At 25.9% G+C, this 22,920-nt stretch overlaps 1 protein-coding gene across 1 annotated transcript in view; it reads left to right on the forward strand.

Annotated features, from left to right (window-relative positions):
- Nucleotides 1–22,920, forward strand: part of LOC129965897 (allatostatin-A receptor-like) — a 274,603-nt gene that overhangs the window by 134,375 nt on the left and 117,308 nt on the right. Inside the window, exons 3-4 of the mRNA XM_056080165.1 lie at nucleotides 621–658; nucleotides 19,272–19,306. The gene's annotated coding sequence lies outside the window, so the exon portion shown is untranslated. The remainder of the gene's footprint in view (nucleotides 1–620; nucleotides 659–19,271; nucleotides 19,307–22,920) is intronic.

Consider the following 22,920-nt stretch of genomic DNA (forward strand, 5'->3'; position numbering starts at 1 on the left):
AACTTTTAAATGTGGTATAGTTAAAGTCACCCTTACCCTTCATAGCATACCCTTCTAGATTAATTTTTTATTGATGAGAAATTTGATATTATACAAATTTCAAAATAATAAAACATCAATTAAACATAAATTGTTAGATTATATAATATATTTCTCGAACCCTGAATTATATAGTTACTAATTTTTGGATATTCTTTCAGAATTACACCAAAAACCGATTCCAAAAATCTCGATTATCTACATATGGCACTAACAGTCTTACAATTGTTTAAAAGTTTGTCTAAAAAAGAAGCAGGCTTGTTTATACTTTTGTTATACATTCTGGCATTCTTTTAAATGTACTATATCTTACTGACTGAATTATTTGCGATATTTTGAAAAATATCAAAATTTATCGATTTCAATTCCTAAAGAATATTACTTTAAAGTATTATTAATGTAGACATGCATTTATTTTAAACATTAAATAAATATGACTGTTTTTAAATAAATTTTAATTAAGAATATGTGTGTTTTTAATGTTTATAGTTACATCTTTAAGCTACTTCAAAAACTATGCTATATGTTTTAAAAATATTTCATTATATCCGTATTTAACGTTTTTATCCTTTATTTTTCAGATTTCTAAGAATGCAAATTGAAGTTAAGAAATGAAAAGGTAAGAAAATTTTTCATCATCATAAAATTTCTGAAATAAGTAAAAAAATTATTATAAAACATTCATTCATTTTTCATATGTTTTTAAATGCATTTAAATATAAATTGCATGGATGGGAAATATTAAAATAACGTTAATTCATTTTTCATACGTTTTTAAATACATTAAATATAAATTGCAAGGGACAATATAAAAATGAAATAAAACTAAAGTTAAATATCTACATGCTTACAGCAAATATAGAAATAACACATTTTTTGAAACTTCATTTCCCTTTGTAAATATATTTTTAAATATTCTTCCGAAATAGGATAATTATAATATATTTAAATACGAGGATGTCTTCCAAAGATGCGATAAAACAAAACAAAAAAAAAATATACTTCTTTTCTGTTTGAGCCGTATCTGAAAAAAAAAAAAAAAAAAAAGAACTGAATGTGTAAGAGTGTGGCGTGGGAAGAAATTTTAATAATTGCTAACGCATGAATTCCTTAAAAAATATATATATATATTTATAAAGTCTAGAGAAAGAAGCTCATTTTCTTTTTCATACAATCACCATGACTTCATAGCAGCGCTTTCGGATCCAAACTATCTGTATGTATTGTTAGTTATATGTACTTTTATAAAAATAAAATTTTCAAAACAACACATTTGAAAAGAGAAAAGAAAGAAAAAAAAAGGGATAAAGAAAAGAAAGGGGAAAGAAAAGGGAAAAATGAATTATAATTGTCAACAGATGCTGAGGAAAATGCCTGATTTGCTCTAGCATGGAAAGGAGGAAGGGGGAGCTAGATCCCCCCACTTTTCTTGTACCCACAATGGTGGCCGAAGCCAACCACCAGGCCGGAAGCTTCTCAGCCTCAATTACGAAATACCCCCCCTCCCCCTGTGGGATGTACTATAGTATATATGTTATATTTTAGCATATAACATTAATATCACTTTATAAAAACAGAACACTAAGTTATAAATCGTGATCAGGTGCTTTATTTATATGCAATTTTATTACTTGCTCAATCACTTATTACGTGAAGTAATCACGTGTTATTGAACGATTCATTATAATCTTGTAACGAGGAGTGTGGGAATTTATACTGAAACATATTAATATGAAATACTTCTCTTTTAAAATATTTGATGGAAATTAAATATTCTGTGAGAGCTCAGGACCATATCTATGACGTAAATACTCAATGATTATCTCTATTTATGCACAAGCTAATTTTAATTAATATTATTCTATAATAAACGTTTAACGGTTGTATGAGACTAAATAAACTTGGATTATTCAATAGTATCTGTACATATACTTTTAAGATATACGATGCTTAAAAAATCGTAATACGCATTAATTTGAAATATAGGTGGAATTAGTTTAACTTGAGTAATTATCTTAATAATCAAAATAAAATGGAAAAGAACTTGACATCATTTCTCCGAGATTAAAATGAAAGTAAAATACGAAAGGGATCATAAAGACTATTTTGCATAAACATAACATTCTGGAAATTGTTTGATATAGCGAAATGCCTTCGAATGAATGTAATAAATTTTCCTAGCACAAACATAGCTCGGAAATCAGTTGCACATAGTTCTTATTTAATAACTGAAATAACAATTAAGAAAAGATTTTAGTGAATTGTTGTTCTAAGTCTCAAAACTTAACCATAATTTGAGTACAAGAAAAAAAAATACACGTGTTGATGTATGAGATGTCATAATTTAAAATTATATGAAAGACTGATATATAAAATTATTTTAAATAATAACATTTACACAGTTTTGATCCCTTAAAACTATTACGTGAGCTTTAAAAATGTGCACATGGAATCTGCAAAGGCAGCAAGAATTGTTTGAAGATCTTCTACTAAATTATTTTGCAGTGCTTTCTGTCCCAAAATATTTTAAATCTTAATAATTAAAGATCTTTCGCATTAAATGTGGTGAAAATGAGCCCAACATTAGGAAAATATCATTTTTACTATTTGCTATTTTAGGTCATAAACACTGGCATATTATTATCATATTTCGCAAGCTTCATTTTAATAAAGATATGTCAATAAAAAGCATCCAATCAAGGAAATATCTATTTGAAATGGAATCAATTTAATTTAGCGAATAAATAAGATAATTAAACAATATTGCCAGTGTAAATCAAACACTTTCTGAAATTTCGAAATAGCATAATTTTTTAAGAATGTTTCACTGAATTTATTTCTACAGAAAACGAGTCATAAAAAACAGACATTTTAATTTTAAAATACAAAATGATTGCAATCTACCTCTAATAAATAAATAAAACAAACTCAATTACTTTAAAAGTTGACATAATAATGTATAAAATGAATATAAAATAAAAATGATTTGAAAATTCTCATAATGCTCAATTAATTCAATTCAATTGAGAAAGGTTTAATAAAATTGTTTTCCATTATACATTTCATTATTAATTCTCTCTAATGAATATTTTAAGAAAATATATTATTACAATTTTAATAAACAATTTTAATTATATTATTTAACTAGTTTTGAAATTAGAAGCAATGTATACAATTCTTCAAATATTTGAAATTTATAAATTATAAATAGAACGTGAAATAATAACAACAATAAGAAAGGAAATTGCAAAAAGTCAGAACAAAGTTTACTTAACCAAGGGATTATTTGGCTGTGTTATTACAATTTGTGAGATATTATTAGAAGTATTTCTTAATTAGGAAATTAATTCTTGTTTCCAATGTTGAAATAAGTTAATTAATTTCTCAAGATCGTGTAACAGTTGGTAACAAGAATTTGTGGAATGGTTTTCTAATTATTTAATGATGGAAACGATTGTATGCATTTTTGCGAGAGGTTTATTATTGTTTTCTTACATATTTTGGAGAACTCCGCTTTTATGTTCATTGAATAAACATTATAAAATATTTTGATTTTTTTTCGAATTTAAAATTAATGATGTTAACGAATTAAAATTACACATGGGCGTGTCATCTTTGTATACAGGCCCTACAATTCGTAATTATAAAGAAATAAAAATGATACCAGATATTAATAAGGGATTATTTCTTCCTTAAAATAATTTATACGTAAATAATAAGAAGAAATACATAAAACCCGGTTGTCTTGTAATATTTTGGAAATCAAATGAAAATTGATTTCGCATAACAACATTTAGAAATTTATCAAAATATTTCCATAAAATATGCAATTCACAGTTTTGTTCGTAAATTGTCGAATTATTTTGTTCGTAATATTAATCCTTAACACATTTTTTTCTTTTTCTAATATATAATAATAGATGAGTGCCAAATGCTCATTTAGCTTTCAGATAAGATGGTGATATGATGATATATGCAATTGATAAATTTAATATAGACTTAAATAGACTTCAATTGAATTTTAAAAAAAAATATTAAGTTTGTCAAAAATTATTACGATAAAAGAGGATAAATTTTGCATCCATCAGAATATACTTACTTTTTACATTAAAAAATATATTAGATGTGGAATGTTATTAAATAAAAACATATTGGCACTCACTTTTATATTCTGTACAATATACAACACACACACACATATATATTTGATAGACATACATTTAGATATATATATATATATATATGTAATTAATCCGATGATTATATATACTGTTATAATTAACCGTTTTACTGAAGTACCAATATTTAAAAGCTTATTTCAAAAAAAACCACTTATATTTTGTGATGATCGTTAGAACTTGTAATTTGGTAACTATTCTAAATTTTTCAGATAAACGGTACTTTTGACTAATTGTCAAGTACGCTTTGTGCTTACTTATATGATAGTACGATTACTAATTTATAAACCATTAGAGATAGATATGTAATACTCATTGAAAAGTATTCTAAATAATGTAAATAAAAACATCCCATTTTTCTCGACCCAATTAGTAGGCTATTGTGTGTTAATATTAAAATCCCTGAATTAAATTGGCTTTATTATTTGATAAAAAATGAATGGGATATCTGTTCATTCTATCATTATCTATTGTCCATAAAACACCTTTACAATTCCATAAACATAATTAATGGGGATGTTGATGAGTTATGCGAATCAAGTTCTTTTCATGTACTCAATTAGTATTAAAGTTTGTGATTACAATGATTACAAGACATTTGCATATTTAATGTAAACTATTTATGGCAGAGAAGCTATTATCAACAACCTCTCAAAATAGCTGATGCTTAAGAAAGGACAATGGTTTATGGAAACTATATTAGATATGCATACTCAGCGTAATTCCAGGAAAAAATTTCCGTCATCATTTTCTGTACATCGTAGAATAAACTTATTTTAACAGAGAACAATACTCAATAAAGAAAGTTGTGATTTGATGTCCTTACTACCAATAATGATGATGTACTACATTCTGCAACGAAAATGCAACAAAAAAATGTGTTTCCTGAAATTCTATTTCGAATTACTTAGAGTTCCTACACAAACTTGTTTTAAATGAAGTAACAAAATCAATTTCGTCTTTGTATTCAATAATGATTTTTCATAGATTTATCTCCAATTATTTTTTCATGACAAAATCTTGAAACTGTATAAAATATCTTTATGGAATGTCCAAGTATATCAGTAATTACCTCTAAGAAACATTCACCTGAAAAGTTTTACTCATTTTTCTAGTCGTCATATTCACAATAAACTGCTTTGGTTAGCACATTTCGTATGATAAAATTTTAATCACCATTCTATAAAACAGACAGTAGTTTCTCGTACAATAAGAATTATCGTTATGAATAAAAAGTAAAATGGCTCAAAATTTTATCAGATAGAATGAACTATGTAAAATGGTCTGCATTTGTAGAATTAAAATGATATAACCCAAACACCCAATGTAAAAAATATCACACAGCGAAATAATTATAATTCCATAAAGAACAATGATATGACGCCTTGTATTTGTCCCCATGTTCTATAGGTGTCCTGTATTTTCAAACTGTAAACGTTTCGTTTCGTTACATTTTTTGTACTTGCAGCACTATACTCTTAACAGTACCGAAGTGCCAAATTCTTCTGCCTACTTTGAGCTCTTCATAAATTTACATTGTAACATTTCTTTTTTTAAACCAACAGTGAAAAACAATATTGAATTTGAAGCTGAATAAAATGGAATTTATTAGTTAAAAGACATTTTTGATATTGAAATGCGTCACATTATGATATGTCGAGAAACAAAACTGAGATAGATACATTTTGCTACAGATTAGAATAGTATGAAAAAATCCTGCAGCATAGTTATATAGTTAAGCATTTTAATAAATGCAATTTAGATAAGGTTTATTAAATGCTCAATAAAATATTGCATCATATTAGAAAATATTACCTTTTTCTTCAGTTTTCTTAAGTATGACTATAGAATATAAGATTGCACATTTTCTTTAATACTTCCATGGATATTCTAATGCATATCGTTGCTGTTTATCCATCACCGAATAAATCAAATTCATTCTTTCAAGCCTTTATTTGCTATTTTAGAAATATATAGAATATTTAAATATATGAATGTTTGGAATATAAAATTTTAATTTATTAAAACGAATTCAGATAAAATGTTTTACAAATATTTTAATATCCGCCAAATAAAATAGCAAATGTGGATTTTTCTTGCAAATTGTAAAGGATTTCATTCTGTAATATATATATATATATATATATATATATATATATATATATATATATATATATATATATATATATATATATATATATATATATATATATATATATATATATATATATATATATATATATATATATATATATATATATATATATATATATATATATATATATATATATATATATATATATATATATATATATATATATATATATATATATTAGTGTACCATGCATATATTCAAAAAAATATTTATGGTAAATTAAAATAAAAAGTTATAAATATTTAATAAACGTTTCCGAATTTTTTAAAAGTTGAAAATTAAGAAATAGGCTAGCAAAAAATAATTTCAAATATTGGGATCCATTCTTGTTTGAAAATATAAATAAAATAGAATGTTATATGATGATATTGAAGAATAATGAATTATTCATAAATATGAAACATCAAGCGTAAATATAAAAAAAATAATTGAAACATTTCACTATTGCAAGATATTATAAATAATTTATTTAAATTCCTATGCGCGTTAAGTTGAAGTATCAAAATATCGATTTTTTGTAAGAAGAATGCGGTGTCAAATGTGTAATTTACTAACACAATGCATTAAAGTTCCTAAAATTAATAAAAAACTGTTCATATTATTGTCCTTTATATACAAAATGAAAGTTTAGCACTACTGTTTCAAAGTATAAGATAATGTTAAGATTAATATTTAGAATAAAATAAATTATGCCTCTAACGTTTAACAAATATTAAAAATAATTAATATCTTAATAATGATTCATAATTTTAAAACTTTCTTTTTGAAATAGTGTTACAGAGTTAAAATAAAAACATATAGAAATCTTGCTTTTAATCTAGTCAGATAAAAATCAACATTTTTTAAAGATTCTAATTTATATTTATTCTTTTAGAGTATGTATGGGAACAGGATAAACGAAGCAGTATAAAAAAGTAGTGGAACAATTAAGAGCTTTATTTGTTGTAATAATTCTGTGAAAAACAATTCTTACATATAATTCAAACATTTGTTTTGAGATTTAGCAAATAGTTTAAAGCAATTTAGAAAGAAATCAGTGTATAATGGTCTGTTTATTTTTAAACAATCTTTCAATTTTTCATTTTTGATATTAAAATATACAAATAAATCCGGTCTCCATCTCTTAAAGCACGAATAGAAGGAAATGAAGGATTTACATCATATATTCCTATTTCCTATTCTAAGTAATAGAACGTACTGTTAAAGAAAAGTTATTCTTAGATGCATCTCTTTTTATAGTTTATGGTTATGTAATAACATGTCTTATCTGATTCAGCTGATATTATATTTGTGCCATGTACTATGAAATAGTCGTAAATTACAATATAAAATCGTACTGCTTTTTGACTTCTAATTTTAATATTAATAAAATAGGATGCTTTATGTAGAATTTTTTACAAAACATAACTTACCAGATTACAAAGTCAAAGACTAAAGGAAAAATATGAAAGGAAGCATTACAAAATGGAAGCGGAATTTTAAAATATTTTTTTCTTGCAAATACAGCAACACTAATAATTTCAATGGATACCATCGGAAAATGTTTATTGGTTTCTCCGTATAGAGTTGAGAACCTTGTTCTCTCATAGTTATCCACTCCTAGCCTAGATGTTAAACAAAAGTCATGAACGAGATCCTAACGATCCAATTTAATAGAGAGTTTGGAATGCGGAAAATCTTGAATATATGTTGTTATACTCCCTCTGGCGTTCTTGAAACTATGGCTTGGACTAAAGCATCAATTGATTAGGTTCTAGATTTTTATCAGAATCATTTCCCCGAAAGATAATATGGATCATGATGCATTTTCACACAGTCGTAGCTAGAGGCTAATCTTTATCCACGAACTCATTTGACAGTAAGCTTTTATGTAATATCAAAAAATGTCTTTGAACATGAGAAATTGGTTTTGCATATTCATAGTGTATGATATAATGTCGCATAATTTCGTTGTGTTAAAAACTATAATTATAAAAAATATCATTCATATTTCACTTCATTTTCATATTTAGCAAATACTTATTTGAAATCTAGAAATAAAGATAATCATATTTTTTTTTCACACTTTCATGCCTTTCTCTCTCATATTTATCCATCACAAGCATGTTCACTAATCCAATTTAATAGAGAGTTTAGAATACTGAAGATCTTGAATATATGTTTTATATTCCTATTGGCGCCCTTGGAACATTGAGTTAGCCTAAAGAATAAATGAAATAGGCTCTGCATTTTTACCAGAATAATAAGTATAAATTAATTGCGGCCTAGATTTTTACCAGAATGATAATTATAAATTAAGTGGGCCTTAGATTTTTGACAGAATGATAATTATAAATTAATTGGGCCCTAGATTTTTACTAGAATGATAATTATAAATTAATTAGGCTCTAGATTTTTGCCAGAATGATATAAATTAATTGCACCTTAGATTTTTTACCAGAATGATAATTATAAATTAATTTGGCCCTACAATTTCACCAGAATGATAATTATAAATTAATTAGGCTCTAGATTTTTGCTAGAATGATAAGTATAAATTAATTAGGCTCTAGATTTTTGCTAGAATGATAAGTATAAATTAATTGCTCACTAGATTTTTCCAGAATGATAATTATGAATTAATTGAGCCCTAGGTTTTTACCAGAATTATAAGAACAAATTAATTAAGCCCTAGTTTTTTACCAGAATCATTTCTCTGAAAAATTATATTGGTCATAATGCATTTTAAATTATCGTAGCTAGAGGTTAATTTTTATTTACGTTCTCATTTGACAGTAAGCACGGATTATCTATATAATTTTAAAAATTTCTATTACCATAAGAAATTAGTTTAAGGTATTCCTTATGATGATTTCCGTTGTATGATATAAAGTTCTATTATTTGGATGCATTAAGCCCTATAATCATAAAACAAAATAAACTGTACAAATAATTCATTTCACTTTGTATACAGTTTTTAAAATTCTTTTTGAAATCTAGAATTAAAGATAATTGTATTGCTTTACGCTTACAACTGCATTTTTTTATAGATTTACTGTATTTCTGAATTCTTTTTATATGTTTATTCATTTCCTCTTTACTAGTTATAACTTTTCATGCAATATATTTATGGAAATTTTTAAATAAGTAGCAGAAATAATATGGAATTGGAATAGGACAATTTCAAATCGAAGTCCAGTTCCTCGGTTTTACTTGAATTTGACTTTGTGCAATGGATAACTTTGAGTTCAACATTCTTATATTAGAAAATATTTTGCTGATTCATGTTCCCAGATGACTATTTAGAAGTTTGATTTTTCGAGTATAATAATATATCAAATAAATTAATCCCAAATTAATACACAGAAGAAATTGAAATAGAATTACATAAAATTAAAGGAAGGATTTTATAAAAAAAAACATTGTTTTAATTCACCTTATGAATTGTTCAAGACGTAAAATATATTTTCGAAAATGAATATGAAATATCACCCACTGCAATATAAAGCAAATTTGAAAAATTCAGAAAGCAATTTAATACTAATACTTTCGAATTTTTGAATTTTTCAAGAGATATATCATTGAAATAAATATAAAAACTAAATTACCAAACATAAATTAGACAAAAATTATTCCTTTAATGGAAAATTCATCTCTCAAATTCAATTTGAAACTTTAAAATAAATTTACTTAATTTCATTCATTTGTAATTTTTAAGAAACCAGTAGCATTACTATGAATATTGCCAGATATTTGTAACAAGTATTTCAGAATTTTAATCCAATTTCCTTTATTTAATATACTTAATGATGTAAATTTGATAGAGTGTGTCCTTCTCTCATTTGAAACTTTTCATCATCTATACAAAAGGATTTCATGAGTAATGGATATTGGACACGAAAAATTAATTATTACTATGACAGCATTTTGTATGGAAGATAGTTTGTGAAACTTTGAAGAGTTTTCAATCACGGTCATGAATTTGCTGAGTTATAATCCATGAAATTTCCTCCTCCTCTTATGTCTTCTGAATATGTGTTCTAGAATTTTCATAGAATATTCGATAGGCAATGCAGATTTTATAGAATCAATCAAAAGAGTACTAATTAAATGAGTGATAGAAATTCAGATTGCCTTTCAAAGATACAATACGAAATGAAATTAAAATTACCTATTCCCAATGATGTTAGATATCCGGATATTTCTGTATAATTTTTTAGCGATAAAAAATGAGCTCATATTGCATTTGAATTAGGACTTTGAATTAATATGAAGTATAAATCATGTAAATGTATTAATTTTAATATGTTGTTAAAGTATAAATTACGAATTTAATACATTTGATTGTGTTAAAAGAAAAGTTATTTTTAGAATATGGAATAATTATATTTTAATATTCAGCTGCATGATCTACGAATTTACTTCTCTAATTAGATGACACATCTTATGTAGGAAATTTATAATTGTTTTAATAATATTATTTTAATAATTTTTTATAATAATATCAGGGCATTTTAGATATTGAAATGTTTATAATTGACTTTTCAATTTAAAGTACTTTCTTGATATTCTTTACTTAATACTTTCACTTTTTGGCAAATATGAAAATAAAAATTCAGTGATGCTTTGCAAAATTGGGAGGATAATAAAGAATACCTTTTATTCAATAAAATAAAATTAGCAGGAAATAATAAAATAAAAATACGACTGCTTTTAAACTGATATCCTTTTTATGAGCATTAAACTATTAAATATCCAATGAAAATTGTATATGAGTTTACATCGTTAAGCTAGTTCAAGCTTTCAAGCAGATTGATTTCTCTTTTATTTTATAATTAATTAAATGTTTGTAACCTTTCCCTAGAAAATACTTTTTATTTGCTGGATTGAAAAAAAAATTATGAGCTGATAACCATTATTTGAAAAATTATGTTGTAAACCTTATCTTATAGAATTACAATAACCTTACGTGACATTTTTTCAAAACTTCTTCATATAGGTAGTGAAATATAAATAAATTACAAAATATATCGTACATTCCTTACAGTGAAATACCTTTCTAAAATATACTATCAAATCATAATATTATAGGATATTATGATTTGATAATATCCTATATGGATATGATTTTATGGAAGAATTTTATGGATATGATTTTTAATCTTGATATAAAACATATTTTAAATTAAAAATGAACCGAAACTTTTCAATATTGATGAAATGTGAAACAACTTCGGATATTTTGCGCATTTCTGAAAAGAACTTTAAAATGCATAGTTAAATAGTATCATTTCAAAGATATATTTTGAAGTTTAAAATTTTTCAAAAACGCAAAATGTAAATATTTTACTAAATAGATGTCTAAACTAAAGGGACATTATGTTTAAACTAGTTTATAATTGTAATAATTACAATCGGAGATGTAATTTTTAGCCAAGATAGAAGACATAAATGAGAACGATTGATCGTAAACGAGTTAGAATTCCGCTTAAAATGAAAAATTATAATAAATTATCTGGATATTTTTAATAACTTTAAAGTATTATATATTATTTAATGATTATCAAAGTTTTCTTTATCAAATAAAATTATAATCAAATCCCTCTGTAAATTTTGATTGCTTTATATGTTATCATTTGGCAAGAATTTTATGGATTGCAAGGATTAATTTGATGCATGAATTTTTATTTCAGTAAATTACACCAGCCTGCAAAAAAAAAGAAATTTTTTTTTTGTTTGTAAAATTTTAATTGATTTATATCAGCAATGATGATGTCATTCCAAAATGCAAACTAAATTTTATGTAACACGTAAGGATTTTTTACAAATGACGATGAAAAAATAAATAAAATGCAGTATAATGCATACAGTTGCAACTGTAGTAACTATTAACTAAACTCAATAATGCTGTTCATTTACAATATTATGATAACTTTTGTGTTTTTCTTGAAGTCAAAAAGCTTCTTTTTCGAGTTTTTCGTTTATGGTCCACATCACTGTCTCTTTTTAAAGACCAACAGTAATCGGCCATCGTGTTAACATCCCACCGTCCTTCATATCTGCGTTCCATCTCCTTTACATTCTGGTGGAATCTTTCACCTTGCTCGTCACTCATTTTTCATAAATTTTCTGGGAAGTATTCCAAATGTGAGTGAAGGAAGTGAATTTTAATGCTCATATTGCACCTGAAGAGATGAGACTTACGTAATAACTCAGTTACAAGTTCTTTGTAATTTTCTTTTCTCTCATTTCCCAAAAAACCTTCTACGACATCTTTAAATGCAACCCAAGCCTGCTTCTCTCTATTTGTCATAGATTGTTCAAAATTGGAATCTTTAACTAATTTCTTTATTTGTTTTCAATCAAATACACCTTCTTTAATTTTAGCGCTAGACAATTTTGGGAACTTCGATATAAGATACTCAAAACATTTTCCACCTTTATCCAAAGCTTTCACAAACTGCTTTATGAGTCCCATTTTATGTGAAGTGGGGACAATAAAATATTTTGGGGATCTATTAAATATTCATTTAAAATATTCTTCTTACCAGGAATCCATTCTTGTCTCTTCGGCCATATCATTTTTATCCAATGACTTTCTCTGTCCCTGCTATCCCATTCACAAATAAAGCACGGAAATTTAGTAAATCCACTTTGTTGCCCGAGAAGCAGACCTATAACCTTTAAGTAACCACATATTGCCCACTTGTGTTCAGTGTATTTTATTTTAGTGAGAAGCATCTCCATACTTTCATATGTTTCTTTCATGAAAACGGAATGTGCAACTGGAATTGATGCACATTAAGATTCGTTATGCAATAAAACTGCTTTTAGACTCCTCTTTGAGGAATCTATAAATAGTCGCCAATTATTCGGATTATAAGGAATATTATGTTCTAATTCATGTAACAAACCAGGTATGTCAGCACAATAAACCAAGAAGTTATCAGATTTGAAAAATGATAAAAATTGCTTTTCTCGATTCCTGTACCAACTAAACGGTGTCGTTAATAAATTTTTCTCTTTTAACCGAGATCCTAATAATTCTGCATTTTCTTTAGTTAAACCTAAATCACGAATTAAGTCATTTAATTCGGATTTATTAAATTTTTCAGAAACTTCATTTTTTTACGGTGAAATCCAACTGCCATCAATGTTTTGAATTTTAAAATAAAAGTTTTTTTAAATACAATTATAAATATTTATTCAATATAAATGTATTATTGAATTTCAATGAAGTAAGAGGTTTTCAGAATTTATTTAAGCAAATAAACATACATACTTTATTAATTTATCCTATCCAAATCGCAAAAAATCTATGTATTTTTACTTATTTAAAAAATTTACTTTTCAAACAAACTGTACGTGATACGTAAAAACTGATATTATTTTTGAAATAAGCATGCGAAAATACATAAAAAACAACTATTACTTTTAAAACAAGAAATTGTTGCAGGCTGGTGTTATTTTTAATGTTCTGTCAATTGATGAAAAATATAATTTTGTGTGACTAATATACGAAGATGTAATAATGCACGTTTATGGGTGAATAATTTAAAATGACAATCGAAACTACAAATTTGTACTTGATGAAAATAAATAGCAACTAAGTTTATTTTATCAAAGAAAAATCCAACAGTTAATCTCAATGAAAGACAATTTATGCAAAGATGTTCCGTAATCCTTTGGGAGCAATTAGAAGAAATATCAAACGATATATTTATTAGTTTTATCGTCAGTAATTTTGATAAATGAACAGAATGGAACATATCTCGCTAATGAGACTAATATTTCGTCATAAATTACAAATGAAACTTTGCAATTTACTATCATCAACTACATCATATTTTGAAATGGAAATCTCGTAAAATTATACAGAATAGCTATTATTTGGATAATATTTGCAATGCATAAATACTATCTTTAATTATCTGAGTAGAAATCCCAATGGTGCAATTTTTATTTGTAATCCTCATTATATTTTATTTGATGTGTTTATATCTAAACTCTTATCATAAATAATAACGCCTTCTCATTGTTTTAGTATTCTATATTTATGATTATTAATGCAATTATGATTATTAATTTCAATTTTGTGAAATATTTCAAGTGTTTCGCAAATCTGTCTTATAGGAATTAAGAGAACCGAAATGCTTGCTCACATTGAATGATATTTCATTTATATTAATTGTATAACTTGTTTTCTGTTACAGAAGATCGAAAATGTATTACTCTAATTTTTATTCTGTGTTAACTCTACGGTTATTTAGAAATTGTCAAGTAGTTGGAAAAATTATAAGTCTATTCTATTAGAATTGACTTTACACATATGGGTTGTATAAATTCCACGGAATATTTCTGCGTTCAACCGCTCTACTAGTTCTAGTCAGAGCGACTTCTACTAGCGACTGTATAATCTAGTTTCTTTTTCGTATATCATTTACTTTAAATTTTCCTTTGCTGTCTTTGAGCATTATGATGCGCCCGTGATTTTACCTTACTATTTGCATTGAAATTATCATGCTGGACATAAATCTACCATTAATCAAAGTTGGTTCAACACTACTAAAACAAAAAGTCTATATTATTTTTTAAAACAAATTTGCACAAATTTCAGAGCATTCCTATGAGCTTATAAAACAAATTATGCTCTTGCGTTTTCCGTACACAATGGGAATTCTGTTATTTATGGTGGCAATATGTCATTAAAGGAGAAAAAAGTTTAATTTCATAATATGGATTAAATAAATAAAATGTTTTTCTTGATAATACAGAATATGCCATAAAATCCATATTGCGATTGCCTTTATAATTTTTTTACAATTGATATAAAATTACTGTCTCAAAGAACTGAGACACACATTTTGAAAAAGAATTTCTGTATTCATTATATAATACTTATTTCGTTACATCATAGTTTTAAATTAGAGGGAAAAATTGCAAGATAAGAAATTTGTTAAATCATAGACAAATTTCTTGCGCAATTCTTATTATCCGATCTGAGAAATCAGATAAAAAAACTTCTTTTTAATAAAATTACAATTCCAGAAATATTTTCATAAATAACCTTAAGAAGAAATATTATTTAAATATGCAAGTATATGTGAAATTTATATAAATTTTTCTTACTTTAAATGCAAGATAAGGATGAAAATCTTTACAAATTATTAATTTTTGTTAATTATTTTCTTTTCGAAAATAACGTTGGAATGTACAGAGATAGAGCTGCTGTGTGTAGTTTTTAGAGCGATATAATGTAAGCGCGGGAACATTTACCACAATAATGCAGAAAACAAATTCCACTTAGCTGGTTATGAGGAAACTAGCAAACAGTATAAAATTTTAAAAAAATAATTTTTTACAAATTGACTTTTTCTTTGTTAATAGTTTTCTTTTGAAAGTAATTTTGATGAATATTGGCACAATAAACTTTTAATAGCGGAATAAAGTATATGAGAAAACTTTCACTTTGTAACACAGATATTACTTGGTTGGTAATTATGAAACTGGCGAACAGCATAAAGTATATTGATAATGTTCAAGATGATAAAGGTTTTAGATGCCATCTAAAATGCCTGATATAGTGCATAAAGTGCAGGGTGAATTCATGACTAGACCATTCACTTCGTTGGGAAAAGAGTGTATGAATTTTGGTCTTCTACGTTCAACAATCATAAAAACTGATCTCGTGTTGAGAAGTATGAAAGTGAAAACTCAGAACTATATGGCTTGAAAATCTATGTTTGTTTGTTTTTTCAGTCTAAAAATTGCAAAAAATACCACTATGATGAAGGGTTTTGTATACAAAGAGAGATATAATTATCGTATCTAAAGGGATTTATGTCACCTCTAAGATAAAAATCTGTAAAGATCGGCAGCACCGAATTTTTTATAACCATAGAGTTTATAATTATACCATATATGTTGAAGATAATGTTTCAGTCCACAATGAACATCTGAAGATTAAGATTAGATACGTTATGCAATCTCAATGAAATGTGTTAAATTTCTAACTCATAGTAAATGTATACCACCTTGGTATGAATAAAAGTATTTCAACAGTAAAAGAATATTTTCTTTAAAATACCTTTACTCATCAGTTAATTCTTAAAATAATTCTTTTTTGAACAAAATATTTCATAAAATACAGTAGTATGTATATTCAGTTCAAAAGGTTTCTAACCCTTATTGTTTAACAATACATACCTATTTCTACTGAACATTACAATATATGCATTTGGCACTTATATAAGGATATTTTGTCATGGAATTATCGATTTATGGCTTATAATAGTTAAAGAATAGATATATATTCCAGAGAAGTTATATGACACAAATGGCACTTTCATTAATTCAACTCGACCGAGCAGAATTGGAATGAATATGGTTTAATTAATTCCAGAGATCTGTGTGAAAATATTTCATTTGTTAGAAAGTTCATATAAAATTCAACATTACTATGAATTTTCCTCGAGTAATTTTGAATTCAAAGCATTTCACAGTATATAGGACTTGTTACAGATTGAGAGAATAATAATTGCAAAAAATCATAAAAGAATAAAAATAAAATTAATTCACATAAATGTGCAATTATTTGTGAAACTGTTTATTGGTTTTAGAAATTGGGATTTAAATATACTTGTATTTTGTATTCAAAAGGAATTAATCATTGGGAAATAATTCTTATATTACATATCTAATATGATGAAATAAATTTTAAAAATTAAAATAGCGCGCATCTAATAGCGAATAATAATTTCTGAAGTGAAACAATACATTTAAGAGGAGAAAAATCAAGAAAAGTATAAACAATACAGAAAACTAAAACAAAACTATTTAAATAATCTGATTGTATAGTTTTAGTCAGATGATTTTTTCTTTTTTATTTAACATGAATTTAGAGTTTTAAAAGTTGAAAAATATAGACATTTGAGTTACATGTATTAAAGAAAATTACATTTAATGTAAATTTCATTTTTATGATCCTTTAAGTTGTACGGAGGGAGTTCTTTTGAAACCTGAATTGGTCAGAGGAATCAGATTATTATCAATTGTTATTATAATAATCATGAGGTTGCTTATATAAATTCAGACAAAGAAAAATGGACAAATAATACACCAAACTTTCGGAAAACCCAAGAGAAAAGTGCAAAAATTTCATGAAATCTATTTACAAAACAACATCACATTTAAATTTAGTGTATTATGTATATAATACATTCAGAATAAATTAATTTTTGAATTGAGGAAGTAAAAATAATTGCTTAATGGTACGTAAGACATATAAAGATTAAACTTTGATTTGTTAAATAGTTTCAAAACCTTTCATATGGTACTGATCAGTGTGGCAGAGCTAAATCAAATTTATATAATATTAGAGACGTGTATTTAAAATTATAAAAATTTTAACATCGTAGTGGAAAAATTTAAAAAATAAATTTTTTGGATAACCACAACAGTTATTTCGATCCGTCTGAAAACACGGATTAATTGAATAATTGTATCACCGCTAAAGCATATTGTTACGAACCTGTGATGCAGCTTCCCAGCATAGTTGGTTCCATGGGAGGTCCCAGACCTTGGCGACAAACTTGGCGACCATTTGGCGACTTGGCGCCAAAATAGATTATACCCGAAACATTGAGAATTTTCCCGATTCGTCCAGTAGGAACAGAGTTACGCCTCGAACGTTCCTGATTGGTTGAGAGGCTTCTAGCCCCGCCTTCTGATGCCTATAAAAGGAAGCAGTCCTGCCGCTGCCGGTTGGTTGTGAACCAGTGGTGAATCGGGTTGTGAACCAGTGGTGAATTGAGTAGTCGGAAGCGACAGAGAAGAGTGGTCGGGATCGACAGAGAGAGTAGTCGGAATCGATGATGAAGAACTGGTCTTCCAGGGATTACCAGAGCAGCGAAGGAGTCAAGCTAGTGCTGAACTAAGCTGTGCGTTACTGTCTGCAGTAGAGTCTTGTTGTATGCTGTTGTACGCTGCACGACTCGGCTGAAAATAATCGTCTTCTGTGCTGTATATAGTTGTCGTCTTTGTGCTGTCCTGTGTGTCTTCGTGTAAATAACCGAATATGTAAGAATATATTTCTTTTTCTACTGTCGTCTGCTGATTGAGCGTTCTCCACACCACATAACTCCCACTATCCAAACAAACCCCGGAAATTTCGTAACAATATGTAAGAACTATGGCTGAGATTTATAGACCATCACTTGCCACAGCACAACACCTCCAGTATGATGCATATCTTTCCATCAGTAATGATTTCTGACCCTACATCATTTCTTTACCCACTAGAATAGCAAAAATAAATTACTATACCGCAAACATCTCATCTCCCTCGTCTCAGATGCCTCTCGGGTGTCGAAGCTTTTAGGATTAATAGCTTATAAGGAATAAAATCTCAATCTAATTCAGTTTGAACAAACAAAGCATTTTAATAATATATTATATAATTATAGTTTACAATGCTGCTAATAAAGTATTTATGTTTCACCAGCTAATGAATGTCATTGTGCATAAATTTGTTAATTTCATTGTATATGATATATAAAAGTAAATTATGTGATAAGTAAAAAATGCAACGCATTTTTGTTTGTTTCATATGTTATTAAACTCACGCATCATGTACTTCGATAGTATGTTATCCTGTCATAATAACGAAAAAAGGAAAATCCTGTTGAATTTAATGAAATGGTGCTAATAATATTTGTCAACTTATTATGACGTTTATACTTAGCTTTCTAAACATATAAACTGTCTCCACCAAAAATAAACAATGTTACATTTATTTATGTACCTCTTATAATAAGAATTTATATTTTGAAACTATATAAATGTTTAATCAAAGTATTAGCAATATCGTAATATATTCATTTTACATTTACAATTTTATAATTAATTTTTATTTTTTGCAGATATCTGAAGTTATAAATTTAAGACAAGTGAAAAGGTAAGAATAAATTCCAATCCATTTAAAATTTTGATTCATTATTGACATTTACCAAATTAAATATAACTGTTATTCCACAAATTTCATAAATGCTTGCAATTTGAAATTTATATTCTAAATTTAAATATAAAATAAACATTATGCATTTAAATATGCAGATATGTAGATTTGTATTGTAAATATGTTGGAAATATTTCATTAAGTAAATGCTTTTGGAATATGACTCGGAATTGTGATTTCATTTTATATATATATATATATACTCGTTCTGAAAATCATCAGTAAATCTATTATTAAATATATAATAATAGATGCTTTTCCTGGAAAAGCAGAATTATAAAAAAAGAATTATCTTGTTATGGAAATAAAATATTTGAAATACGAGATATTAATATTTATGAGTATATAAAATATATTTTCTATATGAGTGTTTTCAGAATTTTGTAGGTAAATGCGATGCATTTTTCACAAAAGTTATATAATATTTAATTTCATGTTTTGTCATAAAAGAACCTATAAAACATACGTACTGGTAAGCCTTTGTGATATTATAACGTATAATTGCGTTGCATGGGTTAAGGTTGCATCGGTGACCTCAATATTTCAATTCGGTAAAAAGGAAAATTAAAAAAATAATTATATTATTTAAGGTAACCGACTATGTTCGAAGGAATATTTTTGAACAATTGGATTTTTTTAAAACTATTTATGGTTTTTAGATGTATTGTCAATTATAAACACTATCAATACAAAAAAAAATTATGGATTTTTTAAAAATTATTTAGGGTTTTTAGATGTATTGTCAATTATAAACACTATAAATACAAAAAAAATTATTTGGAAATATAATATATTTTGAGAAATAGGAAAATGTGTAGTAAATTTTAATGAAATTTTACCAAAACGGTTAACACTCTACACAAAATTGTAATGCAGCAATTTTGTTTTTCTTTGTACACAAGTTATAGAATATAATGATGAATGAAAGGAACCAAAATCTAAGAAACATTTTGAGATGCAAAGAAATTATGTGTAAAAATATACGGATATATACATTTTTCCAAAAATTTACAACTTAATTTTTCTAAAAACACCTATAAATGAAAAAGTATTTCAGCAACAATAAAACTTTTGGTTCAATTCATTGCCCATATTATTTAAAACTCACGCTGAAATTTTTATGTAAATACCTCTATTAGATTTTGAGATATCATGTTAACGGTGGATAATTTTTATGAAAATTAAAGTTTGAGAAAATTGAAGTTAAATAATTTTTTAACTAAAATTTTTCTTTTAAATTCTCTTGGATGATAGGTGAGACCTTCCTTTTCCTAGAAAATACTATTTTGGAAAGAGAAAAACCTGAACTACAAGAAGTAATAATAATAAAAAAGAATTCGCCAATGTGGTCGATAACCAGTATTTTCAACGTAGTCGGATACCTTAATATTTTTTCTTACAACTTTTATGAGTAGCATTTATTGCATAGACTTTGACCAGAACTACTTTTTATTTTGTTGAAAAATTGTATTTAATGAAAATATTGCAATATTGATACGTAAGTTCAATGCAATAAAACTTTAATTAACTCATTTCCAATAATTTTTGTGGATTATTTAATCTCACCAAGCATTTATTTGTATTTATTGAGGATTAGGTTAATATTTCTACGCATAAGCAATTTGCATTATATGACTACTTAAAATTTTTCAAATGAAGTATGTTTATTGTAAGCATAGCTATCAATTGAAACTTTAAAATCGGTTTTATTTTAAATTTAACATCATAGTTTGAGAGGTAGTATTCTGGCAATATATGCCTGCGTTTGTCTAATTTTTCCAAGAAATATTTGCATATTTTATAATGGTGTTTTCTTTTGGAATGCTGTAATATAGCTCCCTATTAATTGCCGTATATGAGCGATTTTTGGTAATTCAGAAATAAATAAACAATGCGAAAATGAGGTGGCACAAAGTTGAATATATAATGCATATTTATATCTAAATGGTGTCAAATTTTCATATTAGCTACAGAACAGTCTTAACAGCTTCCCATTTCCAAAATATCAGTTGCCTCATACACTATATTTATGAAGGCATTTTAATGACTTTGTTCATTAAAATCCTTTATAAAGAAAATTTTATTTCACATATAGATTGCCACCACGCTTCTAGACGCCAATATAGTAGCTAAAATATTTTAAACAAAATTTAATGATTTGCTGGAAAGAAGTGTCATGTTTCGAATAATGTGTCAAAGCAATTTTGAAAAAACTGGCCTTTTTTATGCCCTTTTTGAAAGACTGTCGCAATGTTGTCAATCTAAAAAATTGTGTCGCTGTAGTTCTCAGAAGAATAGGGATATTTGTTGAAATGTATATTAATAACATTGTCTCTTCAATTAATACAAATTAATTACATAAATTTTTTTGAAACTATAGACGAGTATAATTTTATATTTATATTATATAATATTTACTTTCATAAGTTATTAAAACTTTTTGAGAAGAAAATTGATAGGTCTTAAAGGAAATAGATGCAATTAACTAAATAAGGCTTGAAATAAGAATTTAATAACACTTGTTATAAAAAACAAAATATACACTAATAAATTAAATTCTAACAAATTGAAAAATAATGAACATTTTAAAATGAACAATAATTTCATTACAGAATTCTCATGAAAGCTATAAATTTATTAAAAAATTTAGTGCTTATTTAGTTTCTTTAAAAAATGTCTCATGAAAAAATCATTCTTTCTGAAATCCAAGTAATAAAACGCTTACAGTCATAATAAAGTATTATAAAATCTTTTATTTGAAATATTTTCTCATTTCGAAACAAATTCACCACATTGCCTACATCAAACTAAAAAAAAATATTTATTATTTGCAATATAGTGATATTAATTTGAAGAATTACTTTACACAATTAAATTTTTCATAACGGCCAATAGAAATACCAACATATTCTTATGTAAAGAATAATTTTAATTAGAAAATTAATTAATTTGCTTTGGAATTTGGAAAACATTTTATCCAAATCAAGGGAAATGTTAGACTGTAAAAATAATATTAAAATGAAAAATAATAATACAACATTCCAAAACGCTGTACACAGTTTATTCAATCAAAAGATGAATCAGATGTTCCTACAATTAGAGAAAGATAGTTTAACATGTTTTCTGCTTTAGATTAATTAGTTTCAGAAGATTTTGCAACAGTTAGTAATTACAATCTGAAGAAAAACCGAATAATTATTTCCTAAGATAAATAATTGCGTATATTTTTCTGTGGGTGCAATTACTTTCTTCGTGTTATCTTTTGTGAGATTAATTTTTCTACATTCATTCAATAACCTCAATATTTTTTTTCTCTGTAATTAATGATGCTATTGGGCAAAAGTGAGAAACGAATGCATCAATTAGTACTTTACAAATGCATCAAATAAATTTAATTATATTAAAGAAAAGGGAAACATTTCTCTTGTGTTAATTAAAAAGAGAAATAGAAATTATCAACATTCTGACTAATTATTTATTTAAAAATGGTTGAAATTAATTTTAGCTTAATTCACTGGCATAGTGCTCCTATAATTGAGAAATTTGTTACTTAC

This window comes from Argiope bruennichi, chromosome 4 (assembly GCF_947563725.1).
Source record: "Argiope bruennichi chromosome 4, qqArgBrue1.1, whole genome shotgun sequence".
NCBI classification, from domain to species: Eukaryota; Metazoa; Arthropoda; class Arachnida; order Araneae; family Araneidae; genus Argiope; species Argiope bruennichi.